Raw genomic sequence first — 22,325 nt, forward strand, 5'->3', positions numbered from 1 at the left:
GAGACACAGAATCGGAAACAGGCTCCAGGCTCCGAGCCATCAGCCCAGAGCCTGACGCGGGGCTCGAACTCACGGACCGTGAGATCGTGACCTGGCTGAAGTCGGACGCTTAACCGACTGCGCCACCCAGGCGCCCCTCTATTTTATTTCTTTAAATTTTTTAAACATTTATTTATTTGAGAGAGAGAGAATTTGAGCAAGCAGAGGAGGGGCAGAGAGAGAGGGAGAGAGAGAATCTGGAGCAGGCTCCCCACTGTCAGTGCAAAGCCTGATGTGGGGCTCAAACCCACGAACCATGGGATCATGACCTGAGCTGAAGTCAAGTGCTCAACCGACTGAGCCACCCAGGTGCCTCTATACTTCAGTTTAAACAAATGACCATAGTGGGGGCACCTGGTTGGCTCAGTGGGTTAAGTGTCCGACTCTTGATTTTGGCTCAAGTCATGATCTCATGGTGGGGAGTTGACAGTGAGGAGCCTGCTTGAGATTCTATCTCTCTCCTCTCCTCTGCCCCTCTCCTTGTTCATGCTCTCTCTCTTTCTCTCTCTCTCTCTCTCAAAATAAATAAACTAAAAAAAAAAAAAAAAAAATGACCGTAGTGCCTTCCAATGAGGGGTAATAGGAAGTATACAGTAAGCTATGAAATATCCTTGCCAAAAAATTGAACTTGAATCTAACCAGGTCTCCAGATGTAACTACCAGCTTACAGAAAATATAAGGGACAGAAGAACATGTTGAATGATACCAACAGGATTCGCAGGATTCGACCAGACAATTTAGAATATGGGACGTTTCTACAGGACAAATGACATGATTTCTTTGGTGAATTAAAATGATATATAGAAAACAGGGAAGGGGGAAGAAAGGATTATAGATTAAGAGAGACTTAAGACATACATTAACAAAAACGATACCTGGACATTGTTTGGGTCTTGACTCAAACCAACTGTAAAAAGCCATTTTTTAAAAGTTAATTTATTTATTTTGAGACAGAACCAGTGGGGAAGAGAGAGACAGAGTGAGATAGAGGACCTGAAGTGGGCTCGAACTCACAAACCATGAGATCATAACCTGAAGTTGGATGCTTAACCAACTGAGCCACCCAGACACCCCAAGTAAAAAGGCATTTTTGAGACAATCAGGAAAACTTGAACACATAGTTTTTGAGACAATCAGGAAAACTTGAACACATTTCTTATATTAAGAAATTAGTGTCAATTTTATTAGGTGTGATAATGGTACTGTATTCCTAAAGTCTGTATCCTATTAGACACTGAAGTATTTATGGGTGAAATTATGTCGTTTGCTCTATAATACTCCAGGGGAAAACTATAGAGGGAAACAAATGAAGCAAGAAAGCCAAAGTAGTAATAACCCTTGAGGGTGAGTGATAGATGAACTGGGGCTCAGTAAACTATTCTCTACCTTTGTGCATGCCATTAAGTTACGAAGCTTCAAACTCACCCTCCTATACTCTGCCTTTTGATTCTGGGGATGGGATTCTACCATCTACATTTCTGCTTTGCCAGCGGCTTCCTGCTAGACTCTGCCTAGAGGGGGCGATAGAAGGAGACTACAAGGCTGGAGGGGTCGAAGCCGCTTAAATTGCTTCCTGTTTTTCTGTGTTCCCTCCTGTTAGTTTCTTGTTTCTGTCAAAATCCCCCAAGGAACATTTCTTCCAACCCCTCCCCACCTGCAGCGCCTTCCTTTGTCTACTGCTGAATCCAATTTGCGGTTTTCCAGCAGTTCCAGAACCAGTCTCATCACCCTCCCCATCAGAGACACCAGCCTCAGGTGAGCAGCACCCCATCCTCAGAGGGGAGCCCTTCCTCCAAGCTTCTGGGTTGTAATAATTCCGTTCTCTCTCCTTTCAACCCCATCCCTGGGGGTGGTGGGTGGAGGGTAGCAGCTTCTTGCTATTACTTTCTTTATGAGACCTTAGAGTTCTCTTTTCACCCCTTGGGGTACCCACTTAACAACTTTATGCCTAGTTAACAGTTTTTTTGGTTTTGTTTTGTTTTGTTTTTCAATAGCAAATCCTGTCTGTCCACATAACTAATGTGGCTTCTTCCTCCTGACTGGTCTCTAATGAGAGGTATGGATAGCAACTCCCATCAGTCATTGGTTGAAGGCTGTTTACAGGGAGCTTATTCCCCAGCATTTCTGGTGGGCCGCAGGCGTAGCAAAGCCACCCCCAAATCCTGAGCAGGTTCCGGTGGCCAGAGAAAGCCCTTAGGCAAAGTAACGCAGGTGCTACCAACTGGAAGTTGGGCCAGCGTGAGCTAAAGTGATAAAAGAGAAGGTGAGGGCCGCAGACAGTTTTGCTACACAGCCAAATGCCCTTTGTAAAACATTCATTTCTAATTACAGAAGCATTAATTGTTCTTGAAGGATGGTTATTAAGAAAAGGCTAAAGTCCTCTCCATCACCAGCCCCCATTCTGATTCCCTTCTCTTCCCTCCTACCCGAGGCAGCCACTGTTACCGATTACCATGTACATGTACTCTTCTAGGTATATATGTTTATTAAAGCGTATACGGCATTGTTTGTAGATTTTTCAATTTTTATTTCATAGTGTACATATCTTTTTGCAATTTGCTTTATTTACCAATTTGTCTTGGAAGTCACCTGCTGCATCTGTTCTTTAGTGTGCATATACCGTTGTTTATTCCGCTGTTGCCCTATGTTCACTTTCTTTTAAGTTCGTTTATTTTGAGAGAGCGCGAGCAAGAGCGAGCACGAGTGGGGGAGGGGCAGGGAGCTAGGGAGACGAGAGGATCCCAAGCAGGCTCCCATCTGTCGGTGCAGAGCTGGTCCTGGGGCTGGATCCTGGGAACTGTGAGATCGTGATCTGAACCGAGATCAAGAGTCAGAAGCTCAACCGACTGAGCCACCCAGGTGCCCCGCCCTATGTTCACTCTTAATCAAATTCTATGATGAATGTTAATGCCCCTGCATCTTTGTACCTGTTTAGGAGTGTTTCTCTAAAGTAGATAGAGTAGTGGAAATGCTAGGTCAGAGAGAATGCATATGTACAACTTGCATCAGGTGTTAAAAATACGTCCTCCTAAACGTAGTTCCAATTTACAAGCTGCGATACTGTGATTTATAATAAGGAATATGTATTTGGCCTCCCTTTCATTTCTGGCATAGAGCTCCTAAAACCCTTGGAATTTCCTAAGCGAGGAGAGCTACAAAGGTGTCTTTTGTTATGTTAACGAGTGACATTTGGGCTGCACCTAAAGGCTGGGGGCTGGTTGCCAGGGGAACTAAGTCTGAATAGAGGGTTGGGACTTCCAGTCCCACCCTCTGACCTCTGGGGAGGGGAGAGGGGTTGGAGGTTGAATCAATCACCAATGGCCAATGATTAAATCAATCATGACTATGTAATGAAGCCTCCATAAAAACTGAGAGGACGGGGCCCACAGATCTTCAGGTGGTCCAACACGTGGAGTTTCCGGGAGAGTGGCGCGCCTCGAGAGGGCACGGAAGCTCCTCATCCTTCCCCTGCACCTCGCCCTATGCATCTTTTCCATCTAGCTGTTTCTGAGTTATATCCTTTTATAATAAACAGGTGATCTAGTAGGATGTTCTCTGAGTTGTGTGAGCCACTCAAGCCAATGAATTGAACCCAAGGAGAGGGTCATTGGAATCTCCACTGTATAGCTTGGTCAGTGCGAAGCACAGGTAACAGCCTGGGCTTGTGGTTAACATCTGAAGTTGAAGTAGGGTGGTGGGGGAGGGGACAGTCTTGTAGGACTGAATTCTTAACCTGTGGCATCTGATGCTCTCTCCCGGTAAGTAGTATCGAATTGAGTTGAGTTCTTGGGACTCACTGCTGAGGTCAGGAATTGCTTGGTTTTGTGTGGGGAGCCCTCCCCCACCCCCGAACTTTGGGTTTGGGTCCGGGAACCCAAAAGAGTTGGTGGTCAGTGAGTTGGGATTTGCTCAACGGTCCTGGCTCACAGAAACATGTGGGTTGGGAAGAGAAGCTATGAAGGGAGGTAGGGTGGGGATGAGGAACCTTTGATTCCTAGGTGTGCATGTGGTCATCCAAGGTATGGAACGGCAGCTAGGCTGCGTTGTTACTAAAGATGGACCCAACTCCCGGGCAGTTGGAATAAGGAAATGCATACTAATAAGAAAAAGGCAAAATATTCCATCCCTTCGTCATTGTTCTCTGTAATAGCTAAGCTAAAAGGGAAAGTCGGTTGGACTTTGATGCTAGTCCAAAGTCCGATTTCAGTGAGTCTGAGCTTTGGCCGTTAGCCTCAAAACCGCCCCCCAAAGGTAATAATCACCATGGGGGAAGGGCAAAACCAAGAACCTATTGAACCTACGGGGATTAGTGTGAAAGAGTTGTTTTCGTCTTGTAGATCGGTATCCTCAGCTTCCTGAGGAAGCCTCGCCGAGCTGGATTGGGGAGAGAAACTGATTGGGGGTGGTGTCTTCGGTCTGAACGCTGCTGGGGGGGAAGGGCATGTTTGGGTTGGTGCGGGACCCACGGCTCGCTGTGCCACAGCCACAGGCGGCTGTACGTGATCCAGACACTGCCGAGGGAACAGCCAGCCTGGCGGACTGGGCAAAAGCCACCCGAAGGCTTTCTAATCCTTAGAAAGAGCTCTGTCCTTAACCCCGATAAATGCCTAGTGGAAAGCCCCGGATGAAGCAGCTGCGAGGCTTCCTGGCGTGTGGGACTGGCTTTATGACGACCCAGATGTTAACCCGCCGAATATGCCCGTTACCCAGGTCACGGTAAATGCCAGGGTTGAGGGGGCCCCTTTCACATGGGCGCCCCACGTAACCTCATTGTTACAAAACCAAAAAAACAGCTCTGGAAGCCTCCTCGAGTTTGCAGTCTCCGCTTCTCCTCGGGGTCTTACAGATGCTAATAGAAACCTTAGGTTAATTAACAAGCCAATGGGGAAAGTCACGGGACGCTCGCTTCCGAACCAGGTGGAAATTTTTTGTTATTAAGAAATCTGGTGAGTAAAGTGACTATTATTGATAGGTGCGAAACAAAAAGGAAACAGGAAGGGGATTCGTTCCGGTGGGTGGAAATTTTTACATGATTATTAAGAAATGGGTAAACTGGGTTTTTTGTTTAATATATGTAAGTTGCAGAATTAAAAAAAAGTATAGAAGGAAACAGACATTGATGGGGTTATGACAAAGGTTTTAATAAAGCACTACATGAGGTTGGTCAGGTCAGATGGATCCCTGTTAGTCTCCCAGCATTAAAGGGCCCCAAACCTGTTTCATTTACCCCTATTTGGAGAAATTTTACAAGCTGGAAGGCAAAAAATCACAATGAAATACCTGACCAGCAAGTGCTTGGGCCAATAGTTAGGCAGATTAATCAAGATAAGATGGACCCCCCTCACTGGGGATCCAAAGCCTTTAGGATGAGAGTGGGTAAAATGGCCAAAGAAGAAATTTCCAGGACTCTTTGTCATGGGAGCCCCATGAACTATGGTAACAAAGCCCACTGGTGAAGCCCTAACTCTTGCTTCAATAAGATTGAGAGATTGTAAACACCTAGGGTTGATAGGATTATGAAAGTTGGAATGTGTAAGCTGGTATTCTCTAAAGAAATTGTATTACCTTTACCTGAATGTTTTATAGGAATGAATATTAAGTGTGGTTGAGGAACACTTCCCTTACCCTATTGTAAAACCATAACCTGTTGATGAAGTCCTAACAGAAGCTACAGCTAGGAACAGAAGAGTTGATGGAATTACTGTAAAAGTTTGTAGGAGAATTTGTATGTTTGAATAGACTTTATGTGAAGTGGTTTTCTTTTCTCTGATTGTTAAAAGGCAAAATATTGGGGGATCGCTAAGGGATAGATGTTACATATCTGACTGGGGCACACTACCCCTACCTAGTATTGTAACACAGAAGGCACGTATGCCTGCTCTTCAAGCAAAAGTAATTAGACATGCTAAATGGGAACCAGTGAGATGCCCGTGCACACATGGTGTAGGGTAGAAGCAGGAATGCTGGTAGAGACCAATTCTCTGCAATAGCCCTTTTTAGGGTGTAGACTGGGGTTTATGGCAAGAGCCTGCGAGCGCCTCCCAGTGACCACTATTGGGACTCTGGAGACGATAATTTTGAGGGGCATTTACTATCTTGCTATTGGATATTATTATTTTAGTTTTTAGTTTTATTTATTTTAAGAGAAAGAGAGCAAGCAGGGGAGGAGCAGAGAGAGAAGGAGAGAATCCCAAGCAGGCGCTGTGCTACCTGGCTCCAACTGATGAACCGTGAGATCGTGACCTGAGCCAAAATTGAGTTGGACACTTAACCGGCTAAGCCACCCAGGTGCCCCGCTATTGGATATTATTGATTGAAGCCAGTCCTGTGACTGAAAGACATACGTGATCTTGAAACCTGAAATACCCACAATGTCTAGGATGGTGTTAGAGAAACACCTTTATGGGGATGGCAATGCCTGGAGAATGCAAGGGGGAGCTTGCTCATAGGCAGGGAGCCCCATTCCCCCTGGGACTGATTCTGGAGCTTTGTGAGTTGCTTACTGGATTCTGTCCTCACTTGGTCAATGCCCTATAAACAGCTCTTGACTGACTAAGAGCTGCTTGGTGTGTAGACAGAAATTCCATGGGGAAAGGACCACAGCTTGCTTGGAAGGCCTCCATTCTGCCTGGAAAAAGTAAAAACCAATCAGCTCAGTGGTCTGAATTGCATGCTATTTTGCTAGCAGTGATGGAAGAATTGAACAGTGATAAAAAAGCCTGTATGTTTGACTTTTTACTGACAAATGGTCAGTGGCTGGTGGTCTGGGCTTGTGGTCAGCAGGAGGGTAACAGACACGTGGCTTATTAAAGGGATGTCCATGCATGGCATAGCCCTATGGAAATTTGAGAGGTGCATTACAGTGGGACATATCAATGCCCATCAGAATCCCCTTCCAGGTTTGGAAGGGGATTGGAACAAACAAGCAGATACCCCCTGGGTTCCCTTCAGGTATCCACCTGGGTCCCCGAGATGAGTGGACACGGGGGGTCTGCAGCAATGCAGAGGTGGGCTGGTTCCAGACCTATTCCTCTTTGCCTCTTCTGAGACACAAAATATCAATAAGACCTGTTCCATTAGCAGAGGAGACAGAGCCTGCAGATGGCTGTGTGGCAGGTTCCCTGGTGGGAAGGCCCTGAACATAGCTGGCGAGAGAGACTCATGCTGGCAGTCCTGGGGCCACAAGTGGGTCCTGATAGGAATAGTCACTGACTCTAGACTGGGCTTTGCCTACCCAGCCCAAGGGGCAGATGCTCGGAGTGCTGTGAAAGAGCCAGATCCGAAGATACTGTGCTACTTTGGACGGCCCATTGTCATTTCTTCAGACCAAAGAATATACCTTATAGCTGATGACGTCCAACAGTGGGCAGGGGTATCCTCCTGAGAGTACTAGTTTCACAGAGAATGGAGTGGGGAATTAAACAGTGGTTGTCTAGGGTGGGTGGCTGGATGGCTCAGTCGGTTGAGCATCCGACTCTTGATTTCGGCTCAGGTCATGAACAGGGCTGTGGGGTCAAGCCCCACATTGGGCTCCAAGCTGAGCATGAAGCCTACTTGAGATTCTCTCTTCCTGTGCCCCTATCCCCAACTTGCGCTCTCCTTTCTCTCTCTTAAAAACAAAACAAAAAACAGTGGTTTTCTAAAAGTGGAGGGGCAGGGGGGACCAGGTGGGAGAGAAACCCGTTTAGGAGGCTGGCTTACGAGGCCTTCACGGGTGTGTGCTCACTCGACACCAGTACGAGGAGGGCTGCAGGAATGTCCCCACTGGATAGATTCTTCTGTTTCTCTGCTGGATCTGGAGAAGAGGAGGGGTGGAAGGTGCTAGTATTCTTTGCTTTTCCACATCACCTCAACCTTCCCCCCCCCCCCCCCCCCCCCCCCCCCCCACTTGATGCAGTGGTCACAGGACCCAGGACCACAAGGGCTAGATTTCTAAGCAAGAAACCGTAACTGTGTTTTTAACCTTTGTGTCAGGATTCCTAAGGGCCTGATGGGGCAGGATGGCCGTCGTCCCTTCGGGCGAAATTGGGGCTGACAGTGAATGCAGCTATATTGCCTGGTGGCAAAGATAGCCCACTAGTTCTGCACGTGTGTAACCTTACCTTATCTGACTAGAGCTGGACTGAGGGGAAGTGACTTGCTAGACTAGTTTTGTTGCGTACAGTCTACACCAGCACAGTGAACGAACCCAATGTCCCTTCTAAAGGTGGAAATGTTTGGGTATAAATGGAGGGATGGAAAAATAGTAGCTGAGGGTAAGGGAATGAATACATGGGTTATGTAATGGGGGGTGGGGGGAGAGCCCAATATTACGTTAACATCTCCAAAGAGGCTCAGGGCAGGAGATAATCTTATTTCTTAGCTTGAGTGTACCAGATGCCTGAGAAGGTGAAGACCACTCTTGATTTGGGAACCTGACAGGATCGAATGGAAGCCTGCAAACCTGAGTGGCCTCTGCCTGGGAGACCTTTTCAAAATAGGATATGATGCTGGACACGTAGTTATTAATGACTGGATGAGATCCTAGTGATGTGCCAGTATCTTTTGACTTTTATGATTGCTTTGCTGTTAGGGATCCGTGTTCGAAAACCAGGGGGGACCGTGATATTGTGGTTTATAATAAGTATATGTGGTCTTGGTCCCGTTTCTGGCACAGAACTCCTAAACCTTTTGGAATCTCCTCTTTGTAGTGAGCCCTAAATGTGTCTTTTGTTATGTTAATGGTGACTTGGACTGCACCTGTGGATGGGGGCTGGTCGCCAGGGGGACCGACCTTGTGATTGGAGGGGTGGGAATTTCAGTCCCACCTCTGATGGTTGGGGGCTGGTGTTGAATCAATCACCTTTGGCCATTGATTTAAACTAAAAGTCCGAGGTTCAGAGAGCTTCCGGGTTGGTGAGCACCCAGAGATGTGGGGAGAGTGGCGGGCCTGGAGAGGGCATGGAAGCTCCCCCCTCTGTTCCCCTCTTCCATCTGACTGCTCCTGAATTATATCCTTTTATAATAAGCCAATGATCTAGTAAGTGAAATGTTTCTCTGGGTCCTGTGAGCCATTCTAGCAAATGAATTGAACCCAAGGAGTAGCTTGTTGGGACCTAGCCAGTCAGAAGTACAGGTTACAACGTAGACTTGCAACTGGTGTTTGAGTTGAGTTACCAAGAACTCCTGTCTGGAGACAGTTGGTCAGAAGGACAGGTAACAACCTGAGCTTGCAACCTGCCTCTAAACTGAGGTGTGTGTGGGTGGGTGGGAGGGGGGCAGTCTTGTAGGACTGAATCCTTAACCTGTGGGATCTGATACTCCTTCCAGGTAGGTAGAGTCAGCATTGAGTTGAATTCTCAGACACCCTGTTGGCTTCTGAGAATTGTTCATCAGTGTGGGGAAAGCTGCCCCCTACCCCACACATTGGAAATTGTGTTTCAGAATACCCTAAAGACAAGAGTACTAGGAGGGTGCCAATGTTCTTACTACAGGACTCACTATAGCTGCCCTTATCCTACATTTCCCATCTGGCACTGCTCTGGGCAGCTTTACCAGAAGATAACACAGACGAGAGAGGTGTTCACCCTAACCACTCCACAAAGCAGTAGGCGCCTTCTGCACCCTCCTCACGGTGCCCTCGGGCTACCAAGGCGGTAGTGTAATTGAGCTGGAGCTACCAGTACTCCCAAGGGAGGCTTCAGAGCGGCCCCCATGTCTGTGGTATCCAGCTGAGAGTAGTAGTGTGTCATGGGGTCTGTTGGATTGGACTTGTTCCTGAGTGCGTGTGACAATCCCTAGCAAGTCCTAGAAATAATCAGGTACGTCTTCTGGGGCTTTGAGGTCCTTGCACGACCAGGCGGCCAGGCAGTTGGGTTAGGCCTGGGTTTTGTTTTATGCAACCAACGGTGGACCTGGTTGCTGTGGAGTGGCAACTGCAGGAAGAAAAAGCTGGTTTCTTTCAGTTCCTCCTTAGTGTAGCCTGGGCTGGGGATCCATGATGGACCTTGTGAATATATGAAATGCCTAAAAATGAAACACTGTGTAAATATCTGAAAAGAAAGGTTTGTCAGGGACAGGAAGGAACCAGCGAAGGCCAAAGATCTGTGGTGGGAATGTGCTTGTCATGTTCAGGGAATGGTCAGGAGGCTGGTCGGTACAGAGAGTGAGGGGGGCAAGAAGGAACTGACCCTAGAGAGTTAATGATGGGGACTACGTCTGCTTTCCCAGATCGCTTCCCGCCCGAGCATTGTTTTAAACCTCACAGCTTTTTCAGACCGGGTCTTGGTTCCTTTGGTGATTCAGTTCCCTTAATACCTTAGTAGTCCTCTGATCTGTTCGCTTCGGATGTTGCCAGAGTTCTTTCCTGGACATAGTTGTAAAGTCTGCTTTGCGTATTTGCCTCCTCGTTCCTGTGCTGCTCCCTTTTGAAATGAACGGTGGCTGCCTTGGTGCCATCGCAAACAGCAGGCCCAGATGAGAAGGACCCCACCGCTTTCCATCTACTTTTTTATTTTTATTTTTTTAACGTTTATTTATTTTTGAGAGAGAGAGCATGCGCGCAAGTAGGGGAGGGGCAGAGAGAAAGGGGGCAGAGGATCCCAAGCAGGCTCCGGGGACAGTGAGCGGAGCAATAGAGTTATTTGACAGAAAGTACTAAGCTCTCAAGAGTGAGAGGGGTCCCAAGTGGGTAGCCGCCGACGATTTCTGTCCCTGACTTTTTATTGGGATCTTACGAGAAAGTTTGTGAGAGACTACGCATGGCACCTAGCCTGGGCAGGTCTGGAATACCAGTATCCCTCCCCTCCCCCGCTTTTTCAGCCCCCTACTTGTAGCTGCAATGTGCCTTCCTGAAGTTCTCTTATCTCTCCCTGCCTAATGTGAACCCTCAAGATCAAGACCTGAGCCAAAGTCAGACGCTTACCCAGTGGAGCCACCCAGGCGCACCGAGTCCCCCTATTTAACTAAGGAGTCTTATAAGTCTTTGTGTCAAGAGGTGACACAGTCCCTGAGCAACGGCAGGGTGGCTGACCCGATTATAGCTGTTAGGCTGGTACGAGGTAATGCGGCCAAATAGTTTTTAGATAGTATATTACTTACAGAGACAACATAAGATCAGATCAGCACGGTGTCATCTCCCCATGTCCCTAGCCCCACAGGGTAACACTGAACATGAAGAACCAAACGACGGACCACCAGAGTGGTAAGCCACTCTGCTGTGGAGCCAAGCTGTTTTATAGAAGGCCACAGAAGCTGCCAGCTGGATCCTAGCAGGGAGGTGGGGAAGCTAGAAAGCATTGCTCTCCCCCAGACCAGGGAGATGGATAAGAAACAGCCTTGTGGCAGTCTCCCACGAGATAGGGACGAAAAACAACACTGTATGTAGCAGCTGCCTGTTCTTATCTCCCCTTGTTCCAGGAGGAATCACAGAGGATTCTGCCCATGGGTTGAGTCAGACTGCAGACACCTTGTTTATGTGGCCTACATGGAGATGTGCAGAGTCATCACTCTGTCACGATGGAGCTGTTCCCTTACACTTTCGTTACACAAAGCCTTTTTCAGTATTCTTATTTGGGAGACAGGCGCAGTCTGCTTTTCTAATCTCGCATCCCCAAATTTCTTATTTCTGCACCTTAACCAGCCAAGCTTTTGCCTGAGCTTTTGTCTTTCTTGTAACGCCTTGCTTAAATACAGCAAGTAACTGTCAACACACGCTAACGTCACTTTCCATCGTCCTTTCCTAAAGCTGTAGGCTCAGAAGGCACTTGGCCTGACTTCCTTTTATTATAGGTAACATCTGCTATTTAACAAGACTCTCCATCTTTCTTTTTTTTTTTTTTAGCTTTTTTTTTTTTTGGGATTCTCCATCTTTCTAGCCTCCAATATCATTTTTCTCGTTGTTCACTGGTTCAAACAACAAAAATTTCTTTATTGCTTATCCTATCATACCTGGTGGGTGAACAGGTCATTGGGACAGCCCTCCATGCTTTCATTCTGACAAGAGGCTTTGTTATCTTCAACACATGGCTACCAAGGTCAACCTTAGGGTTAAGGTTCAGAGCCATCTCTGTTACAGCAAGCTTCAAGTGGAGAAAAGCACACAGGAGTATGCTTGGTAGGTTCACGTAGGCTGAAACTGGTACATGGAATCTATTCTCCCATTCCATGTGGACACACCTAACTGCAAGGGAAGCTGGGAAGTGTCTGTCCAGGAAGAAGAGACCATGGATTAGGTGAGTGGCTAAGAGTCTCTGCCACAGCGTGTTGTGGGATAGTGTTTTGGTAGTGCAGGTGGTGAGCAGTGGCTGAATTCTGGATTTCTGTAGAAGGTAGGGACCCCAGAATTTGTTGATGTCAAGGGTTTTGGCCTGAAAAATTAGAAGAATAGAGTTGCTGTATGCCAAGATGGTAAAGGCTATCGAGAACTCAGTTTTAGGCATGCAGGTTTCCACTTCAAAGGAGTGATTGCGGCTGAATATATAATGTGGGGCCCCTCAGTACATGCATGGTATTTAAAGCTATTAAACAACATAACTGCAAAGCTATATATAGTAATACTGAATTTCATTCATTCTACAAAGTACATTTTTTTTTTTTTTTTACATCTAAAGATCTTTGAAATTGGAATGCATCTTACAACACTAAATACAGCCTTCAATTGTGATTGACAGTGTTTTCTTTGTTAGTAGCATTTTAAATAGTGATGTGTCAGGGCACCTGGGTGGCTCAGTCGGTTGAGTGTCCGACTTCGGGTCAGGTCATGATCTCTTGGCTCGTGTATTTAAGCCCCGCATCGGGCTCTGTGCTGACAGCTCAGAGCCTGGAGCCTGCTTCAGATTCTGTGTTTCCTTCTCTCTCTGCCCCTCTCCTGCTCATGTTCTGTCTCTCTCTGTCTCTCTCTCAAAAATAACGTTAAAAAAAATTTTTTTTTGAATAATGATGTGTCTTCTAATTGATGGCACCCCAGATTCAATGAAACTAATAATAGTAAAGATGATGATATCAAGCACTTAATAGTGTGCATCAGACACTGTGTTAAGCTGCTTCCCTGATTATCTTTACATGTTGTTATAGGAACGTTAAGAACTCAGATACTGGGGCATGACTGCATGGGTCTGAATTCTGGCTCTGACATTACAAACCATGTGCCCTTGGCCAAATGCTTAATCTGTTTCTGCCCCCTGGGTGTCGTGTGTAAGAGATCAATCACTGGGTTCTACTTCCGAAGCCAAGACTACACTGTATGTTAACTAATTTGAGAATAAAAAAATCTGTGCCCTAGTTTCCTCATCTCTAAATTGGATGATAATAGTACCTAATTTATAGGTTTGTTATGAGGATTAAAGGAATTAGTACATGTGAAGTTCTTAGAACAGTGCTTACCACATGGTAACTGCTAAATTATTAACATTAACAAAATTAACATTGTTACAACTGTGGAAATTGTATGTGTGTATGTAAAAATTCATCAAGCGTGAAATCTTGCCATTTGCAACGACATGGATGGAGGTAGAGAGTATTAATGCTAAGCGAAATCAGAGAAAGATAACAATATGATTTCACTCATATGTGGAACTTAAGAAACAAAACAAACAAGCAGAGAAAAAAATAGAGAGCAAACCAAGAAACAGACTCTTAACTATAAAGAACAAACTGTTTACCAGAGGGGAGGTGGGTGAAATACATGGTGAGGATCAAGGAGTGCACTTGTGATCAGCACCTTGTGTTGTATGGACATGTTACATCACTATATTGTATACCTGAAACTAACACTGTATGTTACCTAACTGGAATTTAAGTAAGTTTTTATTAACGAAAAAACAAAAGAACAGGGGCACCTAGGCGGCTTACTCGGTTGAGCATCCAACCCTTGATTTGGGCTCAGGTCATGATCCCAGGGTTGTGTGATCGAGCCCCTGGTCGGGCTCCACACTGACATACTGAGTGTAGAGCCTGCTGGATATTCATTCCCCCCCCCCTCCCTCCCCCGTCTGTCCCTCTCCCCCATTTGTGCTCTCTCTCAAATGATAAAAACGATTAAAAACACTTAAAAAAAAAGTTTCAAGCAAAACAAAAAATCATCAAGCTGTACTGTTTCATGGATTTTACCCACATTATGGTGTGTATTTTACACCTCCGTAAAAAACCAAAACAGAAAAGTTTAGAGAAAAAGAGATCATCTGTCTTATAAATGAGAAAAAAAAGTTATGTGTACAACGATATTCATAGAGATATTTTTGTCTGAAATTAATATAGTTACTCCAGCTTTCTTTCAATTAGTGTCAGCATAGTACATCTTTTTCTGTCCCTTTACTTTTAATTTATCTGTGTCTTTATATTTAAAGTGGGTTTCCTATAGGCAACAAGTAGTTTGGTCTGGTGTTTTTTGTTTTTGTGCGCTTTGACAATTTCTTTCATTTGATACATTTAAACCGTTGATGCTTACTGATACAGTTGGGTTAATATTTGTCATATTTGTTCCTGTTTTCCATTCACTGTCCTCATTCTTTGTGTTTTGTTTTTTGTCTTCTACTCTTTTTCTGCATTTTCTTTTCTTTTAAATGAGGTATAATTGACCTATAACATTGTATTAGTCTCAGGTGTGCAACATGAATCACTATTTGCATATATTGTGACATGATCACCACAGTTAATCCAGCTAACATACATCACCATACAAACTGAATTTTTAAGAAAATTTTTAAGATTTACTTTAACTCTCTTCAAATATCCAATACAATATTATTATTATTATTATTATTATTATTATTATTATTTTAGAGCATGAGAGGGGGAGAAGGGCAGAGGGAGAGAAAGAGAATCTTAAGCAGGTTTCACGCTCAGAGTGGAGCCCACAAAGGGCTTATTGATTCCAAAATGCTGACATCGTGACCTGAGCCAAAATCAAGAGTCTGACACTCAACCGACTGAGCCAGCCAGGTGCGCCTCTAATACAGTATTATTAACTGTAATCTCCATGCTGTAAACTATGTCCCTGTGCCTTATTTATTTTTTAACTGGAAGTTTATACCTTTTGACCCCCTTCATCCATTTTTCCCAGGCCCCCACCCCCCTACCTCTGACAATCACCAATCTATTCTCTGTATCTATGGGTTTTTTTGTTTTTTTTTTTTTTTGTTTTTTTTGTTTTTTAAGATTCCACATGTAAATGAGATCATATGGTCTTTCTCTTTTTCTGTCTGACGTATTTCACTTAGGCCCTCAAGGTCTATCCATGATGTCACAAAATGGCAAGATTTCATTCTTTTTATGGCTGAATAATATTCCATCGTGTATGTGTGTGTGCATGTGCGTATCACATTTTCTTTATTCGTCCATTAATGGACACGGGTTGTTTCCATATCTTGGCCTTCGTAAATAATGCAGTGAACATGGGGGTGCTGTATTCTCCAGTTATAACAGGACATTTTATTTTCAGTTTAATTTTAATTTTATTTTTTTAAATTTACATCCAAATTAGTTAGCATATAGTGCAACAGTGATTTCAGGAGTAGATTCCTTAATGCTCCTTACCCATTTAGCCCATCCCTCCTCCCACAACCCCTCCAGTAACCCTCAGTTTGTTCTCCATATTTATGAGTCTCTAGTGTTTTGTCCCCCTCCCTGTTTTTATATTATTTTTGCTTCCCTTCCCTTATGTTCATCTGTTTTGTCTCCTAAAGTGTTCATATGAGTGAAGTCATATGATATTTGTCTTTCTCTAATTTCACTTAAGCATAATACTCTCTAGTTCCATCCATGTAGTCGCAAATGCAAGATTTCATTCTTTTCGATTGCCGAGCAATTCTCTCTCTCTATATATATGCCGCATCTTCTTTATCCATTCATCCGTCAATGGACATTTGGGCTCTTTCCATACTTGTTGTTGATAGTGCTGCTATAAACATTGGGGTACATGTGCCCCCTTCAAAACAGCATCCCTGTATCCCTTGGATAAATACCTAGTAGTGCAGTTGCTGGGTCATAGGGTAGTTCTATTTTTAGTTTTTTGAGGAACCTCCATCCTGTTTTTCCAGAGTGGGTGCACCAGTTTACATTCTCACCAGCAGGGCAAAAGAGATCCTCGTTCTCCGCATCCTCGCCAACATCTGTTGTTCCCTGAGTTGTTAATGTTAGCCATTCTGACAGGTGGTATCTCATGGGGTTTTGATTTGTATTTCCCTGCTGATGAGTGATGTTGAGCATTTTTTCCATGTGTCAGTTGGCCATCTGGATGTCGTCTTTGGAGAAGTGCCTATTCATGTCTTTTGCCCATTTCTTCACTGGATTATTTGTTTTTTGGGTGTTGAGTTTGATAAGTTCTTTATAGATTTTGGATACTAACCCTTTATCTGATAGGTCGTTTGCAAATATCTTCTCCCATTCTGTCGGTTACCTTTTAGTTTTGCTGATGGTTTCCTTTGCTGTGCAGAAGCTTTTTATTTTGATGAGGTCCCAATAGTTCATTTTTGCTTTTGTTTCCCTTACCTCCAGAGACGTGTTGAGTAAGAAGTTGCTGTGGCCAACATCAAAGAGGTTTTTGCCTGCTTTCTCCTCTAGGATTTTGATGGCTTCCTGTCTTAACATTTAGGTCTTTCATCCATTTTGAGTTTATTTTTGTGTCTGGTTTAAGAAAGTGGTCCAGGTTCATTCTGCATGTCGCTGTCCAGTTTTCCCAGCACCGCTTGCTGAAGAGACTGTCTTTATTCCATTGGATATTCTTTCCTGCTTTGTCAAAGATTAGTTGGCCATATGTTTGTGGGTCCACTTCTGGGTTCTCTATTCTGTTCCATTGATCTGAGTGTCTGTTTTTGTGCCATTAACAGGACATTTTGTATGATTCTGTTTTCTTTCCTCTCAGCATACCAATTATACTCCTTTTTTAAATGATGGCCCTAGAGGGTGCAATATACATTTGAAACTAGTCCATATCCACTTTCAAGTAACACTGTATCACTTCATGATAGTTGCAAGTACCTAAGAATATTCCCAATTCCTCCCTTATATTCCTTATAACATTGCTGTTGTTTATATCACTTATCTGTAAGCTTATTAAATGTTGTGATTGCTATTATTATTGCTAACATTGTCACTATTATTATTTTGAACAAACTTATCTGTTAGATCCATTAAGCATAAAAATGTTTTATTTTACCTTCATTTATTTCTTATCTAATGTTCTTCCTTTCTTTGTGTTGGTCCAAGTTTCCCACCTATATATTCTTTTTTCCTGATGCACTTTTAACAGGTCTGCTCTCAACAAGTCCCCTCAATTTTTGTTTGTCTGAGAGTGTATTTATTTCCCCTGCACTTTAGAAGGATAATTGGCTGGATATAGAATTCTGCGTTGGTGGTTTTTTCTTTCAACACTTTAAATATTTCACTCCACTCTTGTCTCTTCTCGTTTGCTTGGTTTCTGAAGAAAACTCCAAAGTAATTATTATTATTATTTTTTTTTTGCTCCTCTGTTAAGTGGGGTGTTTTTCCCTCTGGCTTTTAAGATTTTATCTTTGTCTTTGATTTTCTATAATTTGAGGAGGGTATGTCTAGGTACACATTCGATTGGCATTTATCATGGTTGGTATTCTGAGCTTCCTGGATCTGTGGTTTGGTGCCATTAACATTAGAAGGTTCTCAGCCTGGGACGACTGGATGGCTCGGTTGGTTAGTGTCAGACTTCGGGTCAGGTCATGATCTCACAGTTCATGGTTCTAGCCCTGCATTGGGCTCTGTGCTGACAGCTCAGAGCCTGGAGCCTGCTTCAGATTCTGTGTCTCCCTCTCTCTCTGCTCCGACCCTGCTCACGCTCTCTGTCTCAAAAATAAATAAATATTTAAGAAAAAAAAGAAAAGAAAATTCTCAGCCATTATTACTTTAAATATTCCTTCTGTTCCTTTCTTTCTCTTTTTTTTTTTTCCTTCTGTTATTCCCATTATGTGTATGTAACACCTTTTGCAATTGCCTCACAGTTCTTGGATATTCCATTCTTTTTATTTAATTTTTTCTCTTTGCATTTCAGTTTTGGAAGTTTATGTTAACATATTCAGGTTCATGCATTCTTTGGCCATGTCTGATCTATCAATGAGCCCATCAAAGGCATTCTTTTTTTTTGTTAATTTTTTAAAATGTTTATTTGTTTTTGAGAGAGAGAGAAAGGATGAGTGGCGGCGGCGGGGGTGGGGGGGGTGGTAGAGACAGAGGGAGACACAGAATCTGAAGCAGCTTTCAGGCTCTGAGCTGTCAGCATAGCTGACATGGGGCACGGGGCTGGAACTCACAAACTGCAAGATCATCACCTGAGCTGAAGTTGGATGCTTAACTTACTAAGCCACCCAGGCACCCCTTCTTTTTTTTTTTTAATGTTTATTTATTTTGAGCGAGAGAAAGTGGGGGAGGGGCAGAGAGAGCAGGAGAGAGAGAATCCCAAGCAGGCTCCGCACTGTTGGCTCTGTTGCAGGGCTCTGTCCCAGGACGGCGAGATCATGACCTGAGCCAAAATCAAGAGTTGGACCCTTGACAGACTGAGCCACCCAGGCACCCCTCAGAACCATTCTTCATTGCTGTTACAGTGTCTCTGTTTCTAGCATTTCCTTTTGATTCTTTCTTAAGAGTTTCCAACTCTATGCTTACATTACTTATCTGTTCTTACATATTGTCTACTTTTCCCACTAGAGCTCTTAGCATGGTAATCCTAGACTTACAAAATTCCTGGTTTCATAATTCTCACATCTCATCCAAATCTGAGTTTGATTCTGATGCTTGCTCTGTCTCCTCATACTGTGGCTTTTGTGTATGTGTGTGTGTGTGTGTGTGTCTTTGGTATGCCTTGTAATTTTTGGTTGAATGTTGGAGATCATATACTGGGGAAAAGGAACTGTGGTAAATGGACCTTTAGTGATGTGGTAATAGTGGGGGGCATTCTATAGCCCTATGATTAGGTCTCAGTCTTCAGTGAGCCTGGGCCCCTGAGCTGTGCCCTTTATGAGTGCTTCTCATTTCTTTCCTTTCCCTCCAATTGAGGTGAAACACAAAGGCTAGAGGAGGCTGGGGCTGGAGTTAGAGAGACCCCCTCACCCCCTTAGGCTTACTTTCCCTTTCCCCCTACTGACAGGCAGGAGGCATATTTCTCTTGAAAATATGGTGGAGCTCCTAGAGTCGAATTATGGAGTTCCTCCCCCATAATCGGACTGGACCTTCCCCCAACTCTAACTCCCTCTCTCTCTCTTTCACACACACACACACACACACACACACACACACACTCCTGGTGTCTTGAACTCTAGCTTGTCCACACTGAGCCTCCAGTGATTCATCATTATAGTTTAAATTTTTTTAGCCTGGTACTAGTTTCCAGCTTTAGGCTTCGGTTCTAAGGCTTCTGCTGTAGTAAACTGGTAATTATCTGTATTTGCCTGTCTCTCGATTTTGGGAGTCCACAGCTCTGTGACCTTAAATTTCTGATGGATCTAAGAAGAGCTGTTGATTTTCATCTGTCCAGCCTTTCTGGTAAGGATGCCAGTAATGACTTCCAAGCTTCTTACATGTTGGACCAGAAACTGGAAGTCAGCATTTTCTTATAACAGCAAATGATTAAAAACATGCCAAATGTGTATCATACATCAGTAAAGGACTGGTTATTTAAATTCTCATGCACACACCCAATGGAATACTATGTAATCAAAAAGGTCAGTTCTGCATGTCCTGATATGGAAAGATTTGCAAGATATTTTAAGTGACAAAATGCAAGGTACAGAAAATAAATAGCATGAATGAATGTTCTTCGCTGAATGTTCTTTGAAGGGAATAAATGTTTGTTTTAAAAAAGGATAGGGGCGCCTGGGTGGCTCAGTCGGTTAAGCGTCCAACTTCGGCTCAGGTCATGATCTCGCGGTTCGTGAGTTCGAGCCCCGCGTCGGGCTCTGGGCTGACGGCTCAGAGCCTGGAGCCTGCTTCGGATTCTCCCTCTCTCTCTGACCCTCCCCTGTTCATGCTCTGTCTCTCTCTGTCTCAAAAATAAATAAAAACGTTAAAAAAAAAATAAATAAAAAAGGATAGATACCCATATCTACTATCTTAAAAATAAGTAAAGGAAATGTAATTTCAGAAGATTAGCAGAAAATACACCAAAATTATAGCAATCACATTTTAGCATTATAGAGGTTGTTTTTATTTGTTTTTCAATTTTCCAAACTTTCTTAATTTGGTTACATTATTTCTATAGTTTTTTAGAGGAGTATTCATATGAAAAAATCTGGAAGATAATACACAAAAATAGTGGTTATTAGTTTTGGTGATGGAAGTAAGGAAAATTTCTCCCATTTGCCAGACATTTTGTAATTTTATATTACATATACAGTAATGTTTATTTGTGACACACATGCAACTTTTATTTTGTTTAAATATCTGGTGTCCAGGTTAGGCTTGGACCAGGTTGCTTATACCACTTGTTACACTAGCATTCGTAGCACACATTTAAAAGCTATTATAGGAGCTCCTGGGTGCCTCGGTGGGTTAAGCATCCGACTCCGGTTCAGGTCATGATCTTGTAGTTCGTGAGTTTGAGCCCCGGCATCAGGCTCTTTGCTGACAGCTCAGACCCTGGAGCCAGCTTTGGATTCTGTGTCTCCCTCTCTCTCCCTCACCTGCTTGCTCTCTCCCCCCTCCCCAAAATAAACATTAAGAAAAAAGCTATTATAAATCAGTATTTTGATATACAGTCCCTTATTTGTTGAAGGACTTGGTAAAGCAGAAAAGAGTGGCTGATTTGCAGACAATGTAGTTTTTCTCCAGTCTTTGAGCAAATTGAGTGAGCGATACAGCCACAAATAGCACCTTCTGCAAATGGCTACTTGAGTTTGCAAACCCAAGAGCAGAGCACTGATGTCCTCTCTATTACCTAGATCAACCCAAAAAGAAGTCCTGAAATGGGCCCAAAAATAAAAAGAAGGGAAAGAATTGATGCTATTTGACAAATCGTCATTTGCATGCTTTCTAAAAAAAATAAATTTTATCTAAAAGAAAGAGGCAAAACATGTACAGAAGAGCCAAGAAAGAATAGCTGTTTCTAGCAGTAAAAAATGCCATGCTTAGACGACAAATGTAAACGAAAGCAAAAAACCAGAAACCTCACCAAATTTGGTTGAAAGAAAGCCTCTTTGTATTTGTGAAAAATTTGAATTGCAGAGTGTATTTAGAGAAATAGCACTTTATTGCATCTTCTATGTAGAACGTGATTATATGTATTAGAATATGTACAATTGACAGTTGAACAATAGAGGTTTGAACTGTGCAGATCCACTTATACGTGGGTTATTTTTGATAAATACAGTAGAGTACCGTAAATGTATTTTCTCTTTTTTTGATTTGTTTAAAGTAACATTTTCTTTTCTCTAGCTTATGTGACTGTAAGAATCCAATATAAGATGCACACACATACTATGTGTTAATTGTTTATGTTATCAGTAAGGCTTCTGGTCAACAGTAGGCTAATGGTAGTTAAGTCTTTGGGGAGTCAAGTTTTATGTGGATTTTTGACTGCTTGTGGGGGGGGGGGTCGGTGCCCCTAAACCTATGTTGTTCAAAGGCCAGCTGTATGTTATATATTCCTAGCAGATGAATTCTTCCCTGACTTCCTGAAAGAAGTAAATCCCAAACTTTAGTAGCTGCAGTAGTGAAACCGAGCCCTCAAGTCATTCTTACGCTTTTCTCAGATGCCTTAGAGAAGCTGTGTTAATTGCTAAGAATGATTTAGGAGTTTAGTTGTTTGTTGTTGTTGTTGTTGTTTTGAGGGAGAGACAGAGAGAGGGACTCTAACTCATGAAACTGTGAGATCATGACCCAAGCAGAAACCGAGTTGGATGCTCAACCAACTGAGCCACCCAGGTGCCCCCAGGAGTTTAGTGTTTTTTTTTTCTAAGTTTGCTTATTTATTTTGAGAGAGACAGAGACAGCGTGGGGAGGGGAGGGGTGGGGGGAGAGAGAGAGAGAGAGAGAGAGAGAGAGAGAGAGAGAGAGAAAGAGAAAGAGAAAGAGAGAAAGAGAATCCCAGCCAGGCTCCACACTGTAAGCGCAGAGCCAAACTCAGGGCTCAAATCCATGAAACTGAGATGATGACCTAAGCCGAAACTGAGAGTCAGATGCTTAACCGACTTAGCCACCCAGGTGCCCCCCAGGAGTTTAGTATTTTAACAGATTTTTCTAAAATTTCAAAAGAACTGTACTGAGAGACAAGATTGTAAATGATTCTTACAATTTTGTTTATACTATTGATTTGATTAATGCCTTTTAAAAAAAATCTAATGAATGAT

The 22,325-nt window shown here is 43.5% G+C and overlaps 1 protein-coding gene across 2 annotated transcripts in view; it reads left to right on the forward strand.

The window, feature by feature from the left end:
* Nucleotides 1–4,727: 4,727 nt before the first annotated feature.
* Nucleotides 4,728–22,325, forward strand: part of USP9X (ubiquitin specific peptidase 9 X-linked) — a 162,090-nt gene continuing 144,492 nt past the window's right edge. For both annotated transcript variants that reach the window (XM_049643713.1, XM_049643715.1), the window contains exon 1: nt 4,728–4,985. The gene's annotated coding sequence lies outside the window, so the exon portion shown is untranslated. The remainder of the gene's footprint in view (nt 4,986–22,325) is intronic.

The sequence above is a fragment of the Panthera uncia genome, chromosome X (genome assembly GCF_023721935.1).
Source record: "Panthera uncia isolate 11264 chromosome X, Puncia_PCG_1.0, whole genome shotgun sequence".
NCBI classification, from domain to species: Eukaryota; Metazoa; Chordata; class Mammalia; order Carnivora; family Felidae; genus Panthera; species Panthera uncia.